At 30.7% G+C, this 26,208-nt stretch overlaps 1 protein-coding gene across 2 annotated transcripts in view; it reads left to right on the top strand.

Moving 5' to 3' along the window:
* Window positions 1-26,208, top strand: part of LOC126872355 (uncharacterized) — a 327,311-nt gene that overhangs the window by 53,133 nt on the left and 247,970 nt on the right. The window contains exon 2 of one of the 2 annotated variants that reach the window (XM_050632211.1): window positions 15,857-15,898. The exons of the other annotated variant lie outside the window; for it this stretch is intronic. The gene's annotated coding sequence lies outside the window, so the exon portion shown is untranslated. The remainder of the gene's footprint in view (window positions 1-15,856; window positions 15,899-26,208) is intronic. 2 annotated transcript variants of the gene reach the window in all.

Here is a 26,208-nt window from a genome sequence, read left to right as displayed (position 1 = left end):
TTTAAAAAAAGTACGTATTTTTATTCGTTTTGAAATCATTAATTCAGCATTATCTTTTTTCTTGTAACGATTACTATAGGTTCATTTTATTTTGCTTTTATGCATTTTTCTAATAAAACGATCTAATTCGAGTTATCATAATTTTTAATAAGGAAATTTATTTACGATTAAAGTTTTGCAATGTTGTTCACGATATGTGCAACTAACGCGACACTTGATTTCTGAAGAGAGTTTATTAAATTATTAATAAATTAGGTGTCAACACGTTTATTCGTATAAAAGCCGCACGCCAATGACGATGAAAGTAACACTTGACGGATGAACGCGTATCGAGATTATAATCATACTTAACACGTTACTCGCGCAATGAAATTTAATTACGTTAAATCGATAAACGATTAATTATTTATCGAACGTTGTACAATTCGCGTTCGCGAAAAAATGCGTGCAATTTGAGGTAAAAATTAAGAAAAGATTATTTTTTGCATTATCGCATTTTTTACATATTACGTATCTCTCCTCTATTCGCAATTTTATTCTATTATTATGATAGAAACAATGAATAATTTTCAACAACTGTATTATCAAGAAATATCGAGACTCTAGTTATAGAAGTGTAGAAGTTTGTGAAATATTATTTTCTACAACATTGATATCTTTTCATTTATATTCTTCACTTTATTTTATTACTATAATAGATGAAGTGAATAATGTCGAAAAAGTACCATAACAAAACATATTAAAATTTTTGTTATAAAAAAGTCGAACTTAGACTAGAAATAGAGAAAAAGTATTAAGATGCGATATATCCCTGTTTATCTTGTCTAAAATCCGATATCTTGGGTCTGGATGTGTTCTAAATATAAAGCGTGATACAAAGCAATCTCCCATAATTGCAACACTTTGGAATGCGGCTGCATTCATAAACAATTCCAATATCTCCACAATAGAACCTAATTAAGAGGAAACGCTATCGTTATGCGTCGGCGATGCTTTTCAGCCATGTGTTTCACGTGTCACTAATGAGTTTCCAAATCGTGGCGATCTGACCTAGTTATTAAATTAATCAGTTCCTACGTGTATTCCTACGAAATCGTATTAGTATGAACGGCTTATGCCTGGCCTAGATTCCGACCTTCTTTCCAAGTCACAAAGGAAGTGGATATCTCTCGGAAATATTTCAAGATAAGTGCAACTTCTCGATCAAGCATCACTTTGATGGAAGGTAGACATCTATTCGTTCATCTTTTTTCGAAAGTATAAAGAAACGCGTGAATGCGATATAATTTGTTTCGAATAAAATTCTTGTCTCGTTGTTTATGAATAAATTTTTACATTTGTGAAAAGAAAATAATTTCTACTCGCTAGCGTTACTCGTTAAGATATTTCAAATATATTGTAGCGATATAGCCCAATCGGTATCAAAGGAGTTTAAGATTATTGAGAATAATATTTATCTTGGAGATACAAAATTATAAAGAAATGACCAATTGTTCACAAGAAAACTTTTATAAATGAATTTATGAAGCAAGTGGGTGTGTAAGAAATTCTTCAGTTACAAATAATGAAGAAAAATCTTCAACCCTTATTTATAGTTTAATACAATTAAATCATTCCTTAAAGAAGTCTGGATTTTTACTTCCTTACCACAATTCAGGAAAAAATTGAGAATTTGTAGAATTTTGGAATTTAGAACTTCTTCTTTTAAAAAAAATGTCTAGAGAGAAGCGTCAGAAATTGAGTACTTCCAGTTTCAAAAAATCTTGACAAATAGATATACGTTATTAAATAAACTAATTATGGTACATTAAATTAATTTTGAAGAAACAATTGTATGTAACGATAAAAGTTACCAAGAAATCATTGATAATGACAAATTCAAGTAAGAAGGAAAGAATGCTTCGACCGATCCAAAATATTCACAGCCAGTGTTTTATTTTAATTGAGAAATACATAATCAATTATCGTAAACGCATCTCCAACCAAGTAGAATATCATTGCAAAAAGAATTTCAATATCACCAAAGAATGTTGGCTATAGTTCGATCACCTGCATACGTATTTCACTTCACTGGCTGTCTGCTCACGTACAGGAATATTACCCTTAATCTGCACCATGGCCTATACGATCTATTCTACTCACCGTCTGGCCGATTGGTGGTCGACCTATTCTACTAGAATTCTATCCACTTCTCCCTTGTATTTTCCAAGGAAGCATATTTATACATAAACGTTAAGGACTGATGGTTCCATGATAGGTCTATACGAGTCTACAGGGACCCATTTAATAACGTGCCGTGCGAACTTTTTAGAAAATTAGTTTTACATTAAAAAATTATAAAAAAGAGACGTTTGGCCATATTTTCTCCCGGTTACGAGAATATCTACTGTTCATAAATTCTGTAATCTTATGAAATATTTCGCGTGTAGCCACGTGGAAACAGAGACAACGAAAAAGTTATCGTTAAAATGCGTTATGGTAGTTTAATTATTTCGTTACATTTTCTCGCGTCACATTTTCCCTTTTTTGGAAATGATATATGTAGAGCTGATAAGACACATATTGAAACAGCTCTTTACAATAGATATGCTGAAAGCCAGAAATGAATGTATCTGGAATTATGAGAATTATAATACTATTATTACACAAATATAAGAACTACGATTGAATTCAAACAAATTCAAACAAAATTTTAATTTCTAAAGCATACAAGAGAAAACAATTAACAAAATAAGAAAAAATTTAACTTCACTTCGTGATAACTGCGCCAAAAAATTTTCTGATGTAATTAATATAATTCTGCCATTCAGTTGAAGTTGAAATTCAGTTGGAAGTACTTCATATATTTCCATTTTGTGCTCAAATAATTATATAATTTTTAAAATACAAAAACTGTATTCTACTATAATTTTAATTCTTAAAACTTTAATTATCATACGGCAAAGAGAGCAGTTAACCAAAAGAGGAAAAAACTAACTTTATTTTGTGGTAATCGATTGAAAAAAAATGTCAAAAATAATTAATTTAATCGAGATTAGTTGAAATTGTTTAAAAGTTCTCTACGTGTATATCTCTATTGTCGATGTAATAAAATATTGCACAATGTAACATCGATTTAATAAACCTCGAGTGCATATATGACCGCGTTAAAAGCTGAATATGCAGGGTAGCCGCGGAAAATATAATTAATGAAACGATGGATTCTGAAAGGAATCTTTAATTTTAAATTAATCAGTGTTTTATGGCTAATTATGGGACTAACTGTAATTTCGGTAAAAATCGGTGAAATTCTTCCCACGTTAGGCTTCTTTACTCATTTTTGCACAGTTACTCGTAGAAATAAACATCGAATAATAAGACAATGTAAAAAATAGGTAAACACAATTTAAGGACATGTTCAAAAAGGAATGAAATAGCCAGTGAAACGACCATTATACTGAATTAAAATGGAATTATGATGCAAATAGAATTGTATATGAGCTTTAAGCTGGGGAATTGGAAATTTCAACGTTTCATGCGTTTGATCTCATATATATGAAAAAAATATACGATATTTTTGACGAAACGTCGAGCAATTCACTCGTACACTCTTTTTCTGTGTAATACATCAAGATGAAAAATAACATCACGTTTGTAACCGTTAATTCAAACTTCGAATACAATTTCTCTTTCGTGTATTTCATTTTTCCATCACATCTTTCAAAAATAGAAAACCACAACGATATACGATTCTCAAATATATAATCCATGAGCTGCATCTTCCTACGATATAAATTTCTCCCTTGCGGTATTCATATTTGCATTTTCAAGTATATTTCTATTCCTTTGTACAAGAATATCCAGTAAAAAGTCCGTTCTGTTACACAAGATATTGAACGAGTAAGAAGCAAACGATTTATTCACATGAAATTTCAGTTTCTCAAATATTTGAAAGTTATGTAAAAATTAGGCAAACATTATTTAGAAAATAATTTAAAATACTTTTTATTTCTTTCCCAGTTTTATTAATATTATTCCATTGAAAATGATAATTTCATTATCATCTAACATTTCACTTAAATTTTTGCTTTTCAATCTTCATTTTTCAGAATTATAAAACATTACAATAAAGGTGATAACAAAAATCCAACTTATTTGTTTTTTCGACTTAAGTCTGGAATAATTTATCCCTGTTATCTTTTATTTTCAAGTACTTGATCATTTAAGTTTTTAATTCTCTATTCTGATACTTTAATCGTCTTTGTCAACCATTAGGTTGTCCGAAAAGTGTCTTTCTTTTACAGGCACGTCTTTTACAACGATGCTTCTTTACACAAACATGAAACCTAATCCTTCGAACGTTGTGATGTTTATTTTGATAGAATAAAATGGATCATACGTAATTCGATAAAATAATATAAAACGAAAAATGTTGTGCATCCCTTATTTCCTTATAAAACAAAAGAAACTTTTCGGATGACCTAACAAATGATACAAAAGACCTTCTTATTCATTTTATAATTTAATATGCCATTATCTTCTAATATTTCATTCATAAAACATTCAACCACATTGAAATTTCTGAATTTCGATATCGACGTTCAATTTTCCGTTTTTCAATTCTGATTTTTCTTCTGTTTGCAAACAAGAAGTGACTATTCATAGCTAGGAGGTAACTTCCTGACAGAGAAATATAGCGCGCTAGATAGAATCGTGCGCTAGAACTTGAGTTATTTTATTCCGGTGTATCAATCACTGAAAAAATAAAAAATGATGCCGGCAAGATACAAGCTTTAGCACTTAGATCGACGATGTCGAGTTGATGCATCGACCCTATGCACCGAACACGCGTGACATAGGTCTGGTAATGCAGCATGAGCTTTGCACGCGGCTATCCGCATACTGATCTCGATATCATGAGCTTCCAACATAATTTGACCGACGATGAGACAATGGAATTATCAGAGAACCAGTCAAGCTATTTTATGGATACTATCGCAAAATTACAATACGAATACAATACAACGTGCAAAAAAATAACTCGATTGAAATGCGTAATTACGATTTAATCAAAAACTGCTTGTAATTTCTTTCTTTGTTTGTGTCTGAAAAATAACGAATATTAAATCTATTACAAAGAACTGGTGCTCTTCTTGGAAATAAATATGCAGAGATAAAATATCAAGTTAAACATTCGTTTCAACAGAAAAAGCAGAAAGTAAAGACGTAGCCCAGATTACGGCTTGAAAAGAGAGAAAATATCTTGAAACGTTTCCTATCTGAAAGAGTCGTTTCATTGACGAGTAAAACGGTGAGCAAATTTGGCGAAAGGAACAAATATGGAAACTGAGAAATTTCGTGTAGAACTTTCGAACGTATTCATGCTGTTGACAGTATGTCAAACGTCATTCACACTTTGCTTAAACTTAACCAGACATCAATGAGTAGGGACTATTGATCGGCCATGAATAATTCAGTTGCACATGTTCATATTAACCAGTAGCTGAAACAGAAATAATTGTACTAATACGTCACATCAGCATCGAAATTATTTTGTTATTTAATATTAATCACAATCACAACTGAATACTATGCAAATTGTATTAATTTCGTACAAAATTAATTATAAAATTTAGATTAAAAGAACACTTAGATTCTATTTTTCATCCTCAGGATATCATAACGCGTACCTCGCTTTTGATATTCTGTATATTTTTGCATTTACGTAATTTTATAATTGTTTTTGTACATCTATATCTCACAAAAGTGCATAAACATCTGCAATTTATTTATAAAAAATTGAACGTTCAATCCTTATTCAAAAAAAATTAATAATATTATATTTAGTTATATTCGTTCAATACTAAGAAAAAACAGAAAGAATCTGAGTCTGTTCCATACATTTTTAAAAATGTTTTAGAAGTGTAAAAACTAGATTATAGAATGTTTCTAAATATTTCTAAATAATCGACTTTTTTTATTAGATCAATAATGTTCTTATATGGGTATAAAATAATCTTCTAGAAGACATTTTGAAAATAAAGTTTAGAGGAATATGGCCGATTTAATGCAGTCAGACAGTGACATTGTGAGAATTGAAGTGTTTTTAAGCCGAAGCCAAGCCATTTTAACAGCGGAAAATACTTTGGGAAATGAAGAAAGCATTAATGCTATCACTCTATTCAGAGGATATCTTCTTTAGCAAACAGCTTAATGATACTTACTAAAAAACTTTTAAATTTATATTAAAAGCATCAAAGAAAAAGAAAAGATAGAGACTATACAAAGAAAATCTATTTCTTTTACAACTAGTACATTATCTTTTATCTTTGAACACTGTGAGCTTTTGAAAGCGTACGTGTGAAATATTTCGGGATCTAATTTATATATGTAATGTAAGAGTACAAAGTAAAATATAATTTCACTTGAGTCCTCTTCCAAAGTTACTTTTAACTGCTACTAACAATATTGCTTTCGAAGCAATCGTTACTTTTCTTGCGAAAGGAGAAGGAATGGAAATAAACGATCGGTTGCCTGATTTTACACGCCATAAAATAGAAATATATTCTATCAATTTGAGAAATCGAGCAGAATGTAGTGCAAACTCAAGTACGTGTAACTACACATTCTGTTCAAATCTAGTATGACTGTGGAATCTGCACATGCCACACGGTAGAAATTTAACTAGTTAACCGGCTTAACTCAAAGATCAGGCGAAATGAAAAAGAAGAAAAATGAAAACGTACCCCGTTCGAGTTAAAATTTTATATGCTATACGTCGCTGCATTTCATAAAGATTCCTTTTTATGTCTAGGTCCTGCTACACAATTCAACTAATATTATTAGCGAAATTTTATGAGTCACCTGTTAAAATTTACTAGTGCTAACCAATTTTCTCGCAAAACTGTAACAGGTTTGGTAATAGAATTTCTACATATTAATGATACAATTTACAATCTTCCCATTTCTTCTACTGGAAAATTGGAAAATTAGAATATTATATATATAAGAGAATTTTTTATTCTTGAATTCATTAAAATCTTTAATTGTAGCGCAAATGAAGCTAATTTATATCAAGGCGAGTTAGTATCAATTAATGCAGGAAGCATATATAAAATTTAATCAATCTTGGGATAGAAACACTGGAATTTTAATTATGTGAAAATTTCCATCAAAATTATTAAAAGAATTTCTTCGCTAAATTAACCTGTTTCTTCAATTTTCGTAGACGTAGAGAACTTATGTTTTAATTATGTTTTAGTTACGTTTATATTATTATAATTATAATTGCAATAGGAAGGCATATCTCAAATATTTAGTAAATATTAATTAACCTATCTAAATAATCCTCTATCCTGCCATAGACTTGGTACATAAACCCTAGACGTGTATACTTACCTAAATGTATCCTGAATCTAACGTTCTTTGCATTAAGCATTCTGAGAGATAACGCTGCGAGAAAATACACATGACGAAAATCAACAAGAATTTATTCATATAATCCTGTCGTCTATGATGAAACATTAATTTATTTCAATATCGAAAATCTAGACATCAGACCTGCTTGTGTAATTTAATTTACGCGAAGAAGAATCTTATTAACTATCCCGTTCAGAAACGTTCGATATCACTCTTCTGGTGTTCAAACGATCGAGTAGAAAGAACGAAGACGAGAAAAAAGTTAGAAGCATCGATTTCCCTGATTTAGCCTTCTTCTAATAATTTGCAACATTTCACATCTACGATGCACGTAAAATATACGAAACAAAAATGCAAATTAAAACTCTTTTTCAAAGGTAATTTGTAATAGATAATTTTGTACAGGATCACGAAATTCACGATTTATTAGTGTTTATCAAGTAAAGTAAATTACGCGTATTGATATCGTTAGTCGTAACTGAGCCATACGATCCGATATAATTATTTTCCTGTGATCGTTTGCCGTGTTTACCGTCGATTTATCAACGCTCGAGAAATATCAATAAGTCAGGAATAGTTAATAATTTCTCAACAATTTCACGACAGCCACCGATTTTTATCATTTAACGAACTTCTTTTAGAACAGGTGATCCTTGTTCACATCTGATTGAATTCGTACGAAGTACAAGGTACGATTTCAAAGGTTTCGTAAAATTCGAAATGGAAGTGCAATCTCGTTAATTAGACGCAATTTTTTCATAAAGAACGCCGAACTCAAAAGTAATGGGGATAATTACGTGAAACCCTTTTCAAATAGAGAACGCGTATTAACTCAGCTTTATGCACCGTGTGGATTATTTCATCAAGATTCAGATAATTTATGTGTGACATACCCTTTCCTAATAAAAACGTTTGATTGATGGGGTAAATTATTGTATCGTAATAGAGGTTAAAATGAAGAGAACTTTCTTTCTATGATAAGGCACATGTATAATAAATTTTCATCAATTTTGTGGCAATATTTCACTTCTATTTTTTAAATGGAATAGATCTGTCTTATCTAAAATATTGCATTTAACCCGTTTTAGAATACATATATTATAACTCTATTTTACTTTTCTTTTTTTTTTTTAAAGAATAAATTTACTACAACTTTAAATTATAAACTTATATTTAAAAACTTAACAGTAATATATATTTCTGTTTTTACTATAGAGCTGATGTAACCATCAATTTTAGATATCGCTGCTTGATTTTTGTTTGGTGTTTTATTTTAACGTCAATAGTTTTCTATCGCTTAAGAACCATCTTATTTGATTCATAGTTTAGGTATTGAATAATCAAAAGTTCGTTCTCATTTGATAAATAAATTATGTTTAACACGTATGAAAACAAATAACGTTGTATAATATTTTTAATGAATGTAATGATTTTTTGTAATAAATTCAGGTATTTACCAGAGATTCTATCTATGATTAGTTTTTCGTTGGTATAACGAGGGTTTCACAATCCTCTATGATCGAAAACGAAATTTCGTTTCCATGAATTATTTTAGCAATGCACATATATCTTCCGCAACGACACTGAGCATAATGAGCCAGAACGGAAAGACAGGAAACGGAAACCAATGATTTATGAACAACGTCAATTCCACTGGATGCAGATTTACGTTTACCGTTCCAGGAATTTCAGTACTGAAAATTCTAACGTTTCCACTTTCAACTTTTTAAAATCTTTTGAGTCGAATAAATGTTCGCCTTAATTAAAATATGAGTGTTACTTAAAGATCCGAGAATTAAGATAAGAATAATTTCAGTTTTTCATATTCAACAGCTGTCAAGATAAAGAGAATTTATTTACACCACTGTTAGTGCTATATTTTACAGTATGAATTTAAACGAAGGTGTAACGAGGACATACTATAGGAAAATCCTCGACTCTCCTTTCCTCAATAGCAGCCATAATTTTCCATTTACTTTAAAAAATTCCAACTATAAAAAATTCGCCGCAAATCCTGATCTTTTCTATTCAAACCATGGAGATCTTAATTTACACGAAATAGCGTACATACATAGAATTTCAAGTCAAAATCAATAGAAGACAAACGATCGAGAAACATTCGACCTAAATCCAAATATTACATTTAATTCGAATCTTAATATACATAAAATATGTATCTTCTACATCGAGGACTTTACACGCGCAATAAATCCCAAATTGAAGATTTTGAATATCCAAAATTCTTCCATAAGCCCAGAATTTTACAATTATTTTTAATTGCAGAATTACTTTTTATTTTCTACCAGTCTCAAGTTTTGCTAATTACTACACTGCGGATTTTTATGCAAATCCATATTTTTCAAAACATAATTAAAAAACAAAATCTCGATAGAAAATCGTTTTATCCATTAAGTGTTACGGAAAGTACTATACTATAGTACTGGCTATTTTATATATTTTTTATATTGTATACATTTTGTGTAACTTTACACTATATTGATTATGAAATTTACCTATAAATTTGAGTTCATTAATTAGAAATTCAAATACTTCAATATTTTTCTCAAATCCTATGCAATCACTTTAGTATTATAATCCTACATTCTTTAAAATATTCACCTCTACTCCCATTATAGCCCTACCTTCCCGTCTTTCCTTTAGTTTACCCTCTACGACTGTCATCCCTTCATCGCTCCATTATTCTTTTCCCATTTTGGCTCTACTCTTAACGTTCGTTGTTATCCCTCAGTTCGACTACGTTTTTCCGAGCTGGTTCTCGAGCTCTCGTCGAAAGATTCCTCTTGATTGCGGTGTCGTGCTCTCGACCAAAGCAAAATTATACCAGATGAGGCCGAAACTTTCGCCCAAGCCGAATTCCAACCGAATATTTCTCCTCTGGAGTGAAATTCTCATGGTCGCTGGATAAGAATTGGCGAGGAATTCCAGAGAAAAATTTTCCATGATTCTTAACGAGCAAGAGAGCTGCGGGAACGAATGGATAGAATCGCATAAGCTGTTCTATCGTGAAATTAGATCGAGTTCACTCGATAATTAAGTTATTGTATTGTATTCTGTGAAATTTTCTGGAGAATCTCGAAATTGTAAATTTATATCCTATATCTGGACTTGTAACTTATAATTAGATTTTTATGCATTTATGAGAAATTTGCAGATGCAAAAATGCATAGAATGCGCGTAATATGCAAAGGCGTATAAAATATCTAAAGTATATCTCTCTATCTAACAATTTTATATCTAGATTTCATTTTTTTCATCGTATTCATAAAAACATAAGTTTGCATAAACATCCATAGTCTCCTTATAGTATATTTAACATTGTCTGCTACTATATTACTCAATTTTTTAAAATGATTAAAATAAGATAAATTTCATTAAGTGACACATTTTCAACAATGATTTAAATAGTATTGTCAGAGAGAAAACGAGCAACTATAATGATATTTTGGACAAATTAAATGTTATGGTGTAGTTTATTTCAATCTATTGCGATTGCCCACGGCAAAGTATATAAAATTTACATGACAGTAAATATCTTAAGGAAATGTGGAAAAAACTCAGAGAACTTTGAAAACTAAAATATTAATCATAAATATGATTAACATATATTTTACAAAGATATCAATTTTTATATCTAAATAAATGTAACTTTGAAAATACTTACGCTTAAAAAATATTACAATTCGTAACTACATTAAAGCACAAACCACTTTAATTGCCTAGATCCATTAAATACCTAAATCTAATCCAGACTCTGAAACATTAAGCATCTAAATCTAATCCAGATTCTGAAACGTTAAGCACATAGATTTAATGCAGACAGGTAATTAAATTAATTCCAAATTCTGACCTTTGAATTAATTAACAATTAAACCACAAAAGATACGTAAACGATAGAAAAGGTAAAACATTAAGGACGAACTATAAAAAGAACAAAAAAAAAAAAAAAGGAAACATCAGAAACACACGGAAAAGCAAAAAGAAACGAATAGAAACCCGTCGAGTTTCGAAATTCACATTTTCTGCTCTGTGACGCTTCGAGGTTGATAGAATAGCAGATTGCTAATATTTTTCACCGTGTTCTCGTTCCATCCGATCTTTGAAAAGCTCTCATCTTGTACCTTACTTTTCGTTTTTACTCTCATGAAGTGTGAACGGAACAAAGTTGTAGAATACCCTAACTTCTTTCATTCCTCGAATAAATTATCGACTCAAGAGTATACGAGGCGACAATTTCTTCCTTATTTCATTACCTTTCCATCACCGTACCAATTCCCCTGTGGCGTTCCTCATTTCGATCACGAGCTCTTGCAGAGTTTCTCAACAATCGTCGACAAACGATAACTCATCCAGATAATCGTACCTATGCTATTGATTAAAGATCTATTCTCTCTGAGAGACGTAGCAATTTTGGTAACTCTAGGAAAATGTTGGTAGCCTTTTAAGAAATATTAAACAAAGTACTTGTAGTTAGTCTCCGGAAATTTTTAGAAACAAGCTTTATGCAAACTTTTAGAAAAAAATTGATAGCTTCTTAAAAATTTTTAGAAGAAGATTGATAGCTCTTTAGAAATTTTTAGAGAATGTTACTTAAAATGTTTTCTCGATATTAAAAAGAAAGAAAATGAAGGCGATCGTAAAAAGTTACTAACCAATTATTAAAAAATAATTTTTACATCGTTAAGGAATAATAGCAAAAGAATGTTAATTTCCAGATTTTGATATTTATTAAAAGACAATATATTGCTATCAATGTCCATGGTATCAAATAACAAAAGAAGTCAAGTTCCTGAATAGAGTACGTAGAAAAAGTAAGAAATGAAGATTTTTAGAGGAAAGTTATATTATTTTAAATTAGAAACACGGTTATGAATTATCTCTCATCAACTGTTTCCAAATTTTATATTATAATAATTAATTATAATATAATTTCTATAATTAATTATAAGATAATTTCTGAGTTACCGACAAAAAGAAATGATAATTTACAGAAATTAATATTCAACCCGTGGCTAGAATTACATATGTCGACATCATCGATGGATTTTCATCAGAAACTGATCCTAATAAGTAATGAATGACCTCCTGGATTGAAATTGCATATCCTGAGTAATCTCCCGTCCAATTTTATGCATCCTGTCTGCGCCACACTTTATATATCCTTGCATAGCAGTACACTCACAGAATACCTAAATGCAATATAATGGATCACCTCATCTTTTCAGTAGCTCATTCTTATGAATATTAATTGATTACTAGTTACGTCTTAACTAAGCAAAGAACTCATTAATATTTTACTTTATTTGTTAATTTGAATTTTACATGACGTTGAATTCAGTAGTAGATTAATGATGTTTATGCAAATTTATATTTGTTTGAACATTATTAGAGAAATACAGATCTATTGCGCCCACTAAACGTTAATTAAATGAATAAAGTACTTTACTTTGGATATTTTGCATATTTTGTCGTACATTTTTTACCTATTATGAACGCTTTGTATATGTTTGCATATTTAAATTTATCATAAATCCATAAATATCCGCAGCCTAATCATTACCGGATTGCGTTTAACTTGCTTTATTTTTGTACCAATTAAATTTCGTAAGAAGGTCCAGTCAGATAATTAATGATGATTTTTACTTAATCCCATAATATCAAAACCATATCTGAGGCTAATTCGTACTTCCGTTTTCGAAACTGACATTTTCCGCTTTCTTACAAAATATGTCCACCAGTTACGTTTAATCGCAAAGATTGTAAACTGAAGGTCCTGTTTAATATTTGTTCATTGATCAGAATAAGATAATTAATAAACAACTAATAAGTTCTCCTCGTGCAATTTTCTATTATGATAAGCGATTTGCAAATATCGCGTTGGAATTGCCAATTTTACAAAACGTTAAAACAAGGCTACTTGTTGATAGGTTCGTTCAGAGTAACCATGAGCTATTTTTCACTCTAAGATCTCGCAGATTCTCGTGACAAGGTAATCGTTACACTACGGAACGATCATTATGCGATAAGCGAACGGTTGTGTGACTGGAAGGGCACAAGGTTAAGGATCGATTCAAACCTCGAGGTTCTCAAGAAAACCATGCCAATGCCGCGATTCGTAATCCCAATGGGATGCAATATATAGTTTGACAGAGCCAATAAAGATGGTAGTGATTCGTGAATGAGGGCTGGAGACATTATTGGTTATGCTTCAAAAATTATTTCGTTGGAAAAGATATGAAAAAGATAAAAAGAACTGCTTGGGTTGCAGAAAATAATAGACAATGCATCCTTATGCGTTTGTAGGAATTTTGAAAGTACGAAAATGCACAAAACAGACATAATAACAAAAATATAGTGTATTCAGAGTGCAGTACTTATTATAATATTTCTGCCTATATCCCACTTTTATTCGTAAAAATGTGAATTTTGTATAAATATCCGCATACTAATAATTCAGTATTGTTTAATGATGTATTACTAGTGAGACTAGATAGCGGAACAATTTTTATTTTTCTATTGGAAATTTCCAAGCGAAAGAAGAAAGAAGAATCTTTCGAAAGCACATTTTTTAAAGACTTTCCTTTTTAATGCAAGCGATCTAAATATAATTATGAAGAAATTGACGGGAAGTCGATTCTGTGCTTGAAAAATTGATGAAAGATTTTTTTAATGGAACGAGCATAGTGCATAGTGCATAGTGCATGGGTGATCAATTTACTGTGAACAGGATGAAAAGATTGTGTATTCCTCAATATTTGGAGTTGATTAGCATGGTTTCTGAGTGGCTCAAGTATTCATTGATCATTAGAAGATTCCGTTATATCAAACGCTATTATATTATAATACAAGAGATACTACACACAAGTCAACAAACAACAAGAATAACAGATCAAACACTACAGAATCCTATCTCAAATTGTCCCATTCAAGCATCTCTCATCCTCCTTCCTTTGAACGAAACATGTATCCAACACTTTACCAGATATTGTTTTATGTATTTATCATGATTCTACTTAACTTTTCAACACACATAAATGGTCATACGAAAGCAATAAAATCAATAAAACACAAATTTACAATATAGCTAATTAATTCGCGATTTAATATCTTCAGAAGCAAGATATGTTTCTCATCAATTCTAACGGTACGAATAATCAGAAATAGAAGTGCCTTTCTGCTATATATACATTGGCATAATATTACTCAGCAGAATGGTGTATGTAAATCGTGACAGAAAGCAACCGAACCACACTCGGAGCGTATTCGAGTCTACCACACAAACGCACGATACACGTGTTCATGTATTCGTCTGGATCCGTAGCCGTTTTGGTACCCATCCATTCGCAACATCCTAATGAATCGGTGAATTACACCGTATAGTCTGGTCATCGGATTCCTCAAAGGATTATACGAGCTTGAAAAGCTGCTAGTAGAATATTTAAAAGCACCTTTTCACGTGCATCGCACTTTATGCATCAAAAACACGATTTAGACTGTCAAAAGCTGTTGCTCTGTAGCTATATCCGTATCGAGACTCATAGTCGTTATTCGAATATACGGATATGTTCATACATCTATACATCTCTTCCTAAGGCTTCTTGAACGATTAAAAATATCGGCAAAGCGAAAACTGATCATTTTAAAATGATATACACTAGTGGACTGCAGTGATTTGGATATCGATTTGTTACAATAGATGGAACAGTCGAGCGAAATAATTTGAAGTATGTTTGACCACATATATTTCTATTCCACTTACTGGTGTATAATTCACTTCTTCCAAGTGTTTCATCTTTTATATTTGAAAATTTGTTAAATTAGATATAACACATTTTCTACTCGTTCAAGTTATTCAATTAATATATGTATATTACATATGTATAATGCATAATATGTGATAATATATGTTCCTATACTCCTTACAATAGTCAAATATGTTTTATGTTTATGAAATTCTCATCTTCTTCACTTTAAAAATTCTTGGATACGTCAGTTGTCCAATTAGTATAATCTTTGTAACAATAATTTCACGGTTGTCTGACCACGTACCTTTCTGTTCTCCTTACCCGTACCAGTAGTGTATATAATATATGTAGAAGCCTATACATACTAACTGACTAAGTTCTGACTGAGTTCTAGTTAAGTTTAGTTTGAGTTTGAAGCGACTTCTGTTCATGTGATGATTTAGTTCTACGAGTCTAATCGATTCCTAACTTTGACCAAACTATTATATAATTCTTCTTGATTTTGGTTCTAATGTGTTCTACACTATATTAACAATGCTGTATGGTTATTCATTGATATCTGTTTCCGTAAAGGTGATGTTGTATCTTTTCGTACAGTCTGTCTTTTAGTATGAAGAAGGAGATACTTTTCTTCTGAATCAAAAGTGGTACTTAATGATGGAAATAAACATAATTTGTAATTGGACATTTTCCAGGTTTATTGAAAGAAGAACTTGCATTTATTCCAATTAAAAGTGGTAAGTGACACAATGCATGATATTTAAAAGCAAGCTTTTCAAATTCTTGTTTAAATTGCAGAAACTTGCAATTCTCTATCTTAGGATTTCTTGTAAAATTACTTGCTGCAAATGTGTCAAGAGAAGCGTGATTCGAGATGAATAAAACAAGGAAACGAAGGTTGAAAGTTTCTGGACAAGAAAGGGTTTCTATAGGGCTGGGATCGAGTTTATTAGCTCTGTTAAAAGGCGAAGTTTTCCATTAAATACTTCGCGTTACCTCTTCATAGTTTGTTTCAAAGTATACCGCTTCTTGCATTTCTCTATACTTTTAATTCTTCAAGTTCGGAAAGAAATTTTAACTTCGATGAAGGATCTTATTTTATTTTTGCGAGAAAACTTCTTGGTTGAAGAATTTTATCATATGTGTCCTTTTTAATTATATTAACAGACTTTTCTGAGAAGTTTCTTTAAAAATTGTAACTTTAGTCTTGGATGTTTACGTTTGTGAGAGAAACTAACAAAGAACTTTATTAATTATCTATAAAAATATTTTCTTTGATAAATCTCTTTGAAAATTGTTAACTTTTACCTTAGAATCCTTATTTTACTGCTTAAAAATGTTTCTCGTTCCACCTTTAACTATATCAACATATTCTTTGTATAATACATTTCTTGTGAAACCTAGTTCATTTTTGTCGAGTCCAAATTCGAGATTGTTACAATTTTCTTCCTTTCATTTTACTCTCCACTTTCTTCTTATTACCTTCTGGAGCTGCTCCTTTACATCTCTGTGTACATCTATAAGACTACAATAATAGCATAGTAGTGATGCAACCTTTCGTGCAACTTCGTTCCCATTTGGCACAATTGCGTGTGTCCAGGAGGACAATTTTCTTATCCTTATATAAACTTTTTAAACAAATCGAACATATATTCTTTACATTATCTTCCAATTGAAAATAACAGCTTCTTTAACATTTCATTGAAATTCCAAAGATTTTTAAAGAAAAAGCAATCACTTATTTTTCTTCGTTATATGAGAATGAAGCGTCGGTGTTTTAAAATTATTTAATACATTAAAATCTGCATATTTTACGTAAAACATCTGAACCGTGTGATCTCGCGACAAATTTGTTGCAAGCAAACATGCAAGCCAACGATAAATTAGGGCAGCTCAGTTTGACGACAAGTGAGTAATGTTTCACGAGTCACGATGTGTATATAGGTCACGAAACTACGATGTACCAAGAGAAAAAGAAATAAAGAAAATTGCACTTCAAGAGTAGTTCCACCAGTCAGAGTTCGATCAAAATAAATTGTAACAAGGTGGACAAAGCGGAAGAAAAGATGCGACACATGTACAGTACTGTGTAAAAGTTTTAGATCAAACAATGAATGAAAATCTTTTACTTTGTGGATTAATATAAAGATTTTTGTGATGTTATTTTTATCTACCTCCGAAGAAAAATTGATACTTTCTTAAGAAGTTATTAATTAATTTAATATAATTACTGAGACAATTTTTCTCTGTGTTGATAACGAGAGTTCTTTTGATGTTGTGGAATAATTTTTCAATAAATTCAGTTTGTACTACTACTTTATTTATAATATTTCAAATAATATATTTAGGTTTTTGGCTTCTCCTCTCGTAGGATATTCTAAATTATTTAATGTTCTGTCAATTAAAGCATTTCTGAAGAGAATTATGAAGTAAAGAAGGTCTTCGTGTTATAAAATCTTTGAAGATTTTTGTAAATGTCTGTAACCAGACTACGAATGCCTTTTACATTTTATGCAACCTAAAACTGGAATATGATGAAACCGAAAAACATATAAAATATTCAAAGTAAATTTTTACTTACAATATTTAGTAGGTGACACAAATTTCTTTAATTTCGCGAAAACATGAATTTCTCTAAACGTTTTTAGTAACGCTCTTTACATAAAATTATGTAGAAATATTTCTTCTATAATTTCAGTAGCCATCGTAAGAAAATTAATATCATCATGTTCAATTTTTTTTATGCCAATATGTTCAACTTCTTCACATTAGTATAGCTGAATGCTACGAAGCACTAATTAAACGGTGTCTCTTAACGCAAAGAATATCGAATTCTAAATTTCACCTTGCTCTTTTCACGCTTGCTTTCAACATAATTCCGAGCTATGTTTTGCGAATTATGTTCGTGAACATACCGACGAAACGTCATATTATGTTTAAATGAGCAAACGAACTTTTCGAATAATCCAAGGTAAACATCGATCTTTCCCGATAGACGATTGGATGTAACACGATGACAAAAGTAAAAAAGGTGAAATATACGCGTTGATTGATAAAAATGGGAGGATAAAATCTTGTTTTGTGAGGAATTTCAAGAGAATCAAATTACTTTAGAAGAAAATTGGATTACAATAGAAAACATTGGTATGGGAAACAATTTGATTGTAAACTAGAATGGATGTGGTGATCAACTCCGTTCCATTAGGATTGATTGTTTTTTCTTTTTAAGGGAATAATTATGTCTTTTTTCTATGTAATATAAGTTATGTGCAAGTAATTGTATACTTCAACAGATGTATATCGTCATATGGAAATAATATGGTATTTAATCACGTTTTAGCATGTTTCAAGTACCAAATTATGGAAGAAATTTCTTCGTGTAAAGTAAACGATGGGGTCATTACATAAATTAAAAGTTTTATTTCGAAAGGATACAGATTTTAAATTCTTCTCTATTTGCTATCGATAAAGAAGATCAAATAACAATTCTAAAAGTATCAGGGTATTAAAGTCCGCTGGAAAATATGTTGTTCTGGTCGACGAACTTTCTAATATTGAGACTACTTATATAACTTATCAAATTCGAAAGGAATACCTACAATTTCCAAGAAATCCAATGAATTACTTTCATGATACACGACGAGATGTTCTTTCCACAACGACGCGGCCAAACAATCGAATATCATCTCCTAATCCCTCGATTCTGCAAGAACATCGAGCAAAGCAATGTCCTGTTTATAAAAATATCGTTCCGTTACACCCCGTGTTTGTTCGACGTCGGCATTCGATATATGATTTATCGGATTCTCAGGGAATATTACTTCCGATGTTCGATAAATCCGCCATCATTTCACTTCGCGTTTTCTATAAATTCCCCATCGTGTAAAAGCGTGGCTACATTTTCTTGATACCACTGAACACCGTGGAAATAAAACAAACGTCTGAGCGAAGGAATATGAAAGGATAGAGAAATAAGAAAAATAAGAGGGAAAGTGAATAATGTTAATGCATCGTTGGTTTCGCTGGGAATACGCATGTATTCGTTGCACTCTGAGGGAAATGCGTCGGAATGCATCTCGTCGATGAAGTATACATATGAAACGTGTTTTAAAATAAAGAAAGGAAAGTAGAAATAAAAATAGTACGAAGTAAGAAAACTGCCCTTAATATCTCAACGGCAGAACGGAAGCCGTGTTATCGACACGCTGCGATGTGATCACTATAATGTAGAATCCATTTCGTTAAAGTACCAAGAAGGGTAGCAAAACTTTATGACCCATGGCTTGGCGCGTGATGGGGCTTAAAAAATACGTTGGCCCTCGGTAAAGGGACGTTGTTTGTCCCCGTCTTGGTGAAATTTTCCGCTACGAGACTGGAATTCCTATTATCGTTCCACGACCCCCCATCTTCTTCTATCGTCCGAGTTCTGAATTAGAGAAAGACCTTGCTTCTTAGCCAAGATAGATCCTGAGAGTTTAAAGTCTCGCTCCAATCACTGCCCCTACTTTTATCGTGTTATCTTCTTCGATTTTAACGAATTTCTTGATTTGTAATCAATTTTTTGAGAATATTAAGAAAATATGGAAGAATGATCTTTTCGAACATGCTCCTATGATATGTGATATTCACGTATCGCGGCTTAGATATTTTATTGTTAACTAGCTCAGTAATGAATATTTTTGTATCAAATATTTAGAAGTGAACAATTTTTGACATAATATGTATTTAACACTCAAGAGATATTTTCCAGTTACATGTATTATTATTTACCTTCGAAATTTTTCAATTTTAATTAAGTTAATTGTATTAAACATAGAATATGAATTTATCAATTATTATAAGACTTTTCTTCAGTTCCGAGATTTTCAATATTTATATAATGCTTGAGAGTCGACATCACATACACATCATAAAAGCGAATATGTTAAAGGAATGATTATGAGATTAAAACCATCCTTGATGGGAAGTTAATCGCGTATACTCAACGAAGCAATGCCCTTTTACGTGGAGAAACCATTTTAGTGCATCAGGAAAGTGTGTACTGCACGAGATTGCACGAGCAATTATGCATTCTTGTACTCTGCTTCTATGGTTTACGAGCGAAGTGGGCCACATACGTTTATCAAGCATTCATCATGTACGTAATTTCTTGGATGATGGAACACAGGAAAGTGTGTCATAAATATAGGAGGACTGCACGTATTTTCCCCGTATCAACCAAAAACATCAAATCTCTTTTTAGATTCTTTAATCTTTAATTGAATAGTCAAGTACATGCTGATAATTTCCAACGTAATTGTACATTTTCCTATCCCAGGAGAAAATGACTTTATTTTATTATAATGATAATTCCATTTCCAAATTCTCTATTCCATATCTCCATATATTACAAAAGCTATAATATGTTTTAATTTTTAAATTTAGTGTTTAAAATCCTATAGTTTTATTTTCAGTTAAACATGAATTAAAGTTTGGTTAAACTAAACTGAATTTCTAATTAATAGAGCTAAATAAATTCAATATAATTTAAGAATTCAGCCAAAATTCCATTTAGAGAATTTTTAGCATAAATACGTGTATTGTATTCATATCGCGTACAGTATAAAGATTAAATTTATAATTACAAATATAATTTTTATATTATTCATCGTCCTTATAAAAAGGGATATAAAATCTTCAAAATACTTAAAAACTTAAAGACCATGAAAATCAGAAAATGAACGTTTGTTATCGCGCAAGTAGTGCGAGTCAATATAAACTCAGACTTAAATGACTTAAATAAATAAGCGGCTTCCAGAGGAAAATGACTGCCATTTTATTTACAGTGAATGAAACTTCATAGACTTCGTAGCACATTGAGAAACTTTACCTAACTAATGACGCTCGGTTGGCAAAGGTAAGGATAAATTTTATCGTGTTAACAGGCTTAATAACTTCGACCTGACGGTTATTTAATCTCTTTACTTTTCGACGCTATCCGGAAATATGTTTAAACTTCGTGCCGAAGATAAACCGAAGCTACAGGAAATTATCTTACCACCGTACGAAACTACGAAACTTTAATTGCCACGTACAATTACAAACGCAGCAACGCACATCTTAAATAGTAGCATAGAAAGGAATACACGGACGGACGAGATACAACGAATGAATGAATTGCTAAATAGAAAGTTTCGAGTTTCAGCTTCAAAGTTATAGGTAAGATGTTTCGTTTGACCTGAACATCCATCACAATGTGAGAAAGAGAATGAATTAAAAACGGGAAAAAGAAAAGATGAATTTATCTTAACAAGGCCTGCTAATAATTTTGCGTCTTTCATTCTCTGAGATTCGTACGTTTCAAACTTACGAATCGACATCAAATAAAGGTCGAGTCACGGCTTCTTTCTCTTCTTCCAATGTTTAGAAGCGTACAAAAGATCTATATTACTTTCTGCAAGCACGCTACAAAGGAAGCAATAGCAGGAAAAGAACTACCCTGAAACTTTTCGTACGTCCAGATTGATGGGAACAGATGTAACTGAGAGGAAATTTTTATAAAGAAAGAGACTCTATACTACCTCTCCTTTTTTTCTTGAGGCGAATCATAAAAATCTTTCAATTTTTAACAACTATCAAATTCTTTTTATATTTCAGAGAAATATTTAATTCCAAAGCTAAGCAAGAAGATAATTTTAGCAATACAAGGATTGGTCAACATAATATTAAATTTTATAATTATTCTTGTGTAAGAAAGAAAGTAACTAATAAATAAAGTAAATAATGTAACTAACTTATCATTAGATTGTAGATATTTATGTAATTATGGAAAATTGAATCAGTTAAAAAATTGATTCACAATGTGATAAAATGTTTAATTGCTAATAAATAGATTTAACATTGGGTTATGAATATTTATGCATTTATAAAAAATAGAGGGAAAAATTTGAGAGAGAAATTATATAAAGGAAATTACCACATTTGGAGAAACTACGTACATAATATGAAAAACTATGTAAAGTATCCAACGTAAAATACACGATATGGTATTTAAAAACAAATCTCTACTTAGCTCTCTTCCAAATCATATTCATAAAAATATTTGCATAAAATTACGTGGTCTACTTATCTCCCCCATGTTCTTAAATATTTTGAAAATTTATTTATATCTTAAATGATTAGAATATTATTAAAAAATATAATTTATATATCTTCTAGTATCAGAATATTCATTTTATGAATAATTTCTACATCTACTCTCCTTTCCTTTCTTTTACATCCATCGTTCTATCTTACCCCTAATGTTTCTCCACAGAAAGAGAGGTTAGTGTTAACACGACACACCTGGTGGAAAGCCATCAGCTTCCTAAGGAAATACGCGCTGCGTTTTAAAAGCTTTGTAAACCGGCGAATCGAATCAACTTCAGCTTTACACTTGAGCGATCTCGTCAGTCGTTCTGCTTCATCGATTTAAATCGCGACCTAACGGTGATCGATGCATTTCCTGAAATCTTTATGCTTTTTTGTGAAATTCGACGAGCTAACAATAAAAAGCGAAACTATGAGGAAAGTGTCTTTCTCTAACGAACAAAGTCACAATCTAGGTTAACATTGCAAGATTATTCTTTTAATTTAGGTATGAAACTCTTTGTATGAAAGTAAGACGAGGTTAAAGAACATAAAGCACGTAACAGATATAAAAAAATATTTCATAAAATCTACGATGAATTTGAAGTATATAGTCGGTTCTAAGGAGGAGTAACGAATCTCTAAAATCATTACTTTTGAATTATTTGCAGAGGTCTAATTGTAAACGAGAGCTATTGATTAAAATGGCAATGGAATAATCACACAACAAAATTATATGATTTAATTAGAGCAACACAGATATATCACAATTCAAAACTTCGATAATAAAGACTTCCCAAAGAAAGTTTTTCTTCATTAATAGAGGTCATGGACTACATTGAAAAAAAAATAAATTTTTATATTGTTAAATAGTCGATTAATGAATAATTTTCCATCCTTTTGCTTGAGTCACTTTTCTAAGAAACCAACGATATATTCTGGCGAATAGATATTTCAGAAGATTAAACATAATATCTGTGTTACATATGTATTTATAAATATTAAAAGATTTAATTAGAAGAAGTTCAGCTTTGAGTTTATGTTAAATGATACATGACTTGGGGACTTGAGACAGTCTTTTCTAAATTGCGGTATGCTCCAACACACAAAAGAGTAATAAATTGTCCAAACTATAGTCATCCTAACTTTCCCTAATACTAGATATGTATCATACATGTATACCAAACTTATGTTCAGCTTTTAATTCATCATGCCAATAGAATCCCAAGAAAATTCAATCTGTACCAAAAATTCTCTAATCCCTACATTCTGGCTAAGCAACTCCCTTGGAAGTATAAAATAGAGAACACAGACATAACTCACACATATGCCAAATTTTCCTAAGAAAATAAATGTCTAATAGTATATCTATTAATGAATGGAGTAGGAAAGTTAACATAAGCTGTGTCTTTATTCCTCAATATATTTCGAAAATTGTCAGGCGTTTCAATTTAATAATATTCAGAATGAAATTTACAAAATTATTATTAGGTTAAAAAATAGTACGCATTATTACATATTTAGTTTTTAAAAAATTTTATTAAATTCATTGTGAATTTAAATTAAAAATAAAAATGGAATTTATCAGATTTCCCACCATCAGTCATTTCATTTCTCGCCATCGATTAAATTTGTTTTCACTGCAGTAATAACTGAATAATTTCAAAACTATTCCATAATAATACATTCAAAACTGCCAAAAGTTCATATTAATTTGTATTAATTAGCTCTAAACATATTGGCGTGTAAATCGTAATCTGTTTTTATGGGACATCTCCCTTTGTATTTCTGACGAGAGCATTTTTTTTTATTAAATCTTCCGAATCAATTTGTTGAACCGACCAACGTTCATGGAGAAACAAAGAAATCAAGATTAAATGTTGATACAACATGCAGTTCGATTTCTCCTGCCGTGAAAGAGAACTGCTGCATCAGATTCAGTATCAATCTATTATTCACGACTCTTCTTTTGTTGACATTTGTATCACTTTGTAGAATAAATCCATTGTTATATTGATAGTAGAATAGCTTGAATTTTCCACAGTTTCGTACTTTAATATCCGAACACAATATTTTCAAATATAGGTAACAGAAATGAAAATTTTACATTTTCAAAAGATTGTTTCAAGTCCTTTTCTACTCGAATTTTTAATTTCACTTCTGGAAAGATTGAAATTTCTTATATTGTTTGATCTAATTCGTTCAATGAATTCATAATCGAAATAGACAATTACAATTATCAGTAATTTAAATATATAAACCAATAAAAATCAAATACGTTACCTAAACCTGCTATAAATTCATAGTCAACTAATAATCGTAGTAATAAACATTTGCATTTTTGCATATGAAATTTGTACCTCCTTTTCTCTTGTAATGCATATAATTTAAATATCGAAACTGCTCTCTTATTGCAGCAAAACCTTCAATTGTGTTTGGTAAGGTGTATGACAAAAATATAAGTCTAAAATTTTTTACAGAATAACATATTATATTAAAGAACAGTTGTTCACGTTTGTATTAGGAAAGATAAATACCTGAACATAGTAAATCTCGACTAAAATTTTTATAATTATAACTTTTTATAATTGTAATTATGAATTAATAAACTTCCTAATATCACAGTAACCTATTGTGTCGCCTTATAGCGAAAGTATATAGCTTGAAAATTTGCAAGAAAAAACGTTACAATTCTTATTTATACATATCTATTTCTATTTACTCTATTCTATTTTATATCAATTTTTTATATATTTTATTATATATATATTCCTATCATCACTGATAAATATTTAGAACCCTAAAAAACCAGATGACCCAAAATTTTAAAAATTCTCTAAGATATAAATCAATGAGCTGAAAAGAAGTACGACATCCGAATAAAAAAGTAAACAACGGTATGCTGTTTTGATCAGTCTGGTTCCAGCAGCTCTGCTCTATCCTCGAATTTATAGCTGCGCTAAATTTATGGATGTTTGGTTTAAATCAACTTCCCGTGGCTGTTGCTGCACTTTAAAGCCTTTTTGAACCAACTACCTTCTTTCATAATATGCTCATAAAGCAAACCGGATGTACTGATCAACGCCTGTTAGCGACGATGAAATCTATCTCTTGACGAAACTCCTTACCAGATAATACCACGAAAAGATTTTCATTTTCACAATCAACGACAAGAAAATATTATCGGATAGCAATGACAAAATTTCGAAGAATAAAACTTAAACATCGGTATTCCAAAATAATTGACGACAAAATCACGAAATAAAGTATACAGTATGGGGAAATCTGATGGTTCGATATGTCGCGCATAATGCAACCCCGTACAGAGCGTCTTACCATAAGACTCTTACGTTTTATCGTAGTTCGCTCTTCAAATACATTCAAGAAGGGTGGCGTTATTCACGAGACACGAATAAACTTCGAACGAATGTTAGCCGACGGAATTCTTGAATGTACACAGAAAGTTAGCATAAGTCGCGGATGCCAACCGATATTACTAGCAGGTATGAAACAGGTATGAACGAACATGAAATACAATACTATGAAATTAAATTTAAGAGCACAAATGTATCGAATATGTATATATATTCTGTATAAAAGAGTATAAAATATTCTAATAAAAGTACCCGTTGTAATACTGGACAGGTAGAACAAATATCTATTTAGTTATGTTTATGAAAATATATACTATATTGCGTAATTATATTATATTATATATTATATAAATATTGTATAAAGATATAAATATCAAATGTATTAAAATTACCAAAGATTCATATGATTTTAATATCGAAATTATTTGTAATTTCTTACAAAAATTTTACAATACTTCTTCATTCGTTCCAGTACGACTTTCAGTTCCTCAGATAAGCTTCTCAATTGGTTCGTGTAAAGAGAAACGTAATTTTCGACTGCTTCTTATTTCTTTTCTTATCGGACA

This window comes from Bombus huntii, chromosome 13 (assembly GCF_024542735.1).
Source record: "Bombus huntii isolate Logan2020A chromosome 13, iyBomHunt1.1, whole genome shotgun sequence".
Lineage (NCBI taxonomy): Eukaryota > Metazoa > Arthropoda > Insecta > Hymenoptera > Apidae > Bombus > Bombus huntii.
This window is presented reverse-complemented; position numbering and strand designations above follow the sequence as displayed.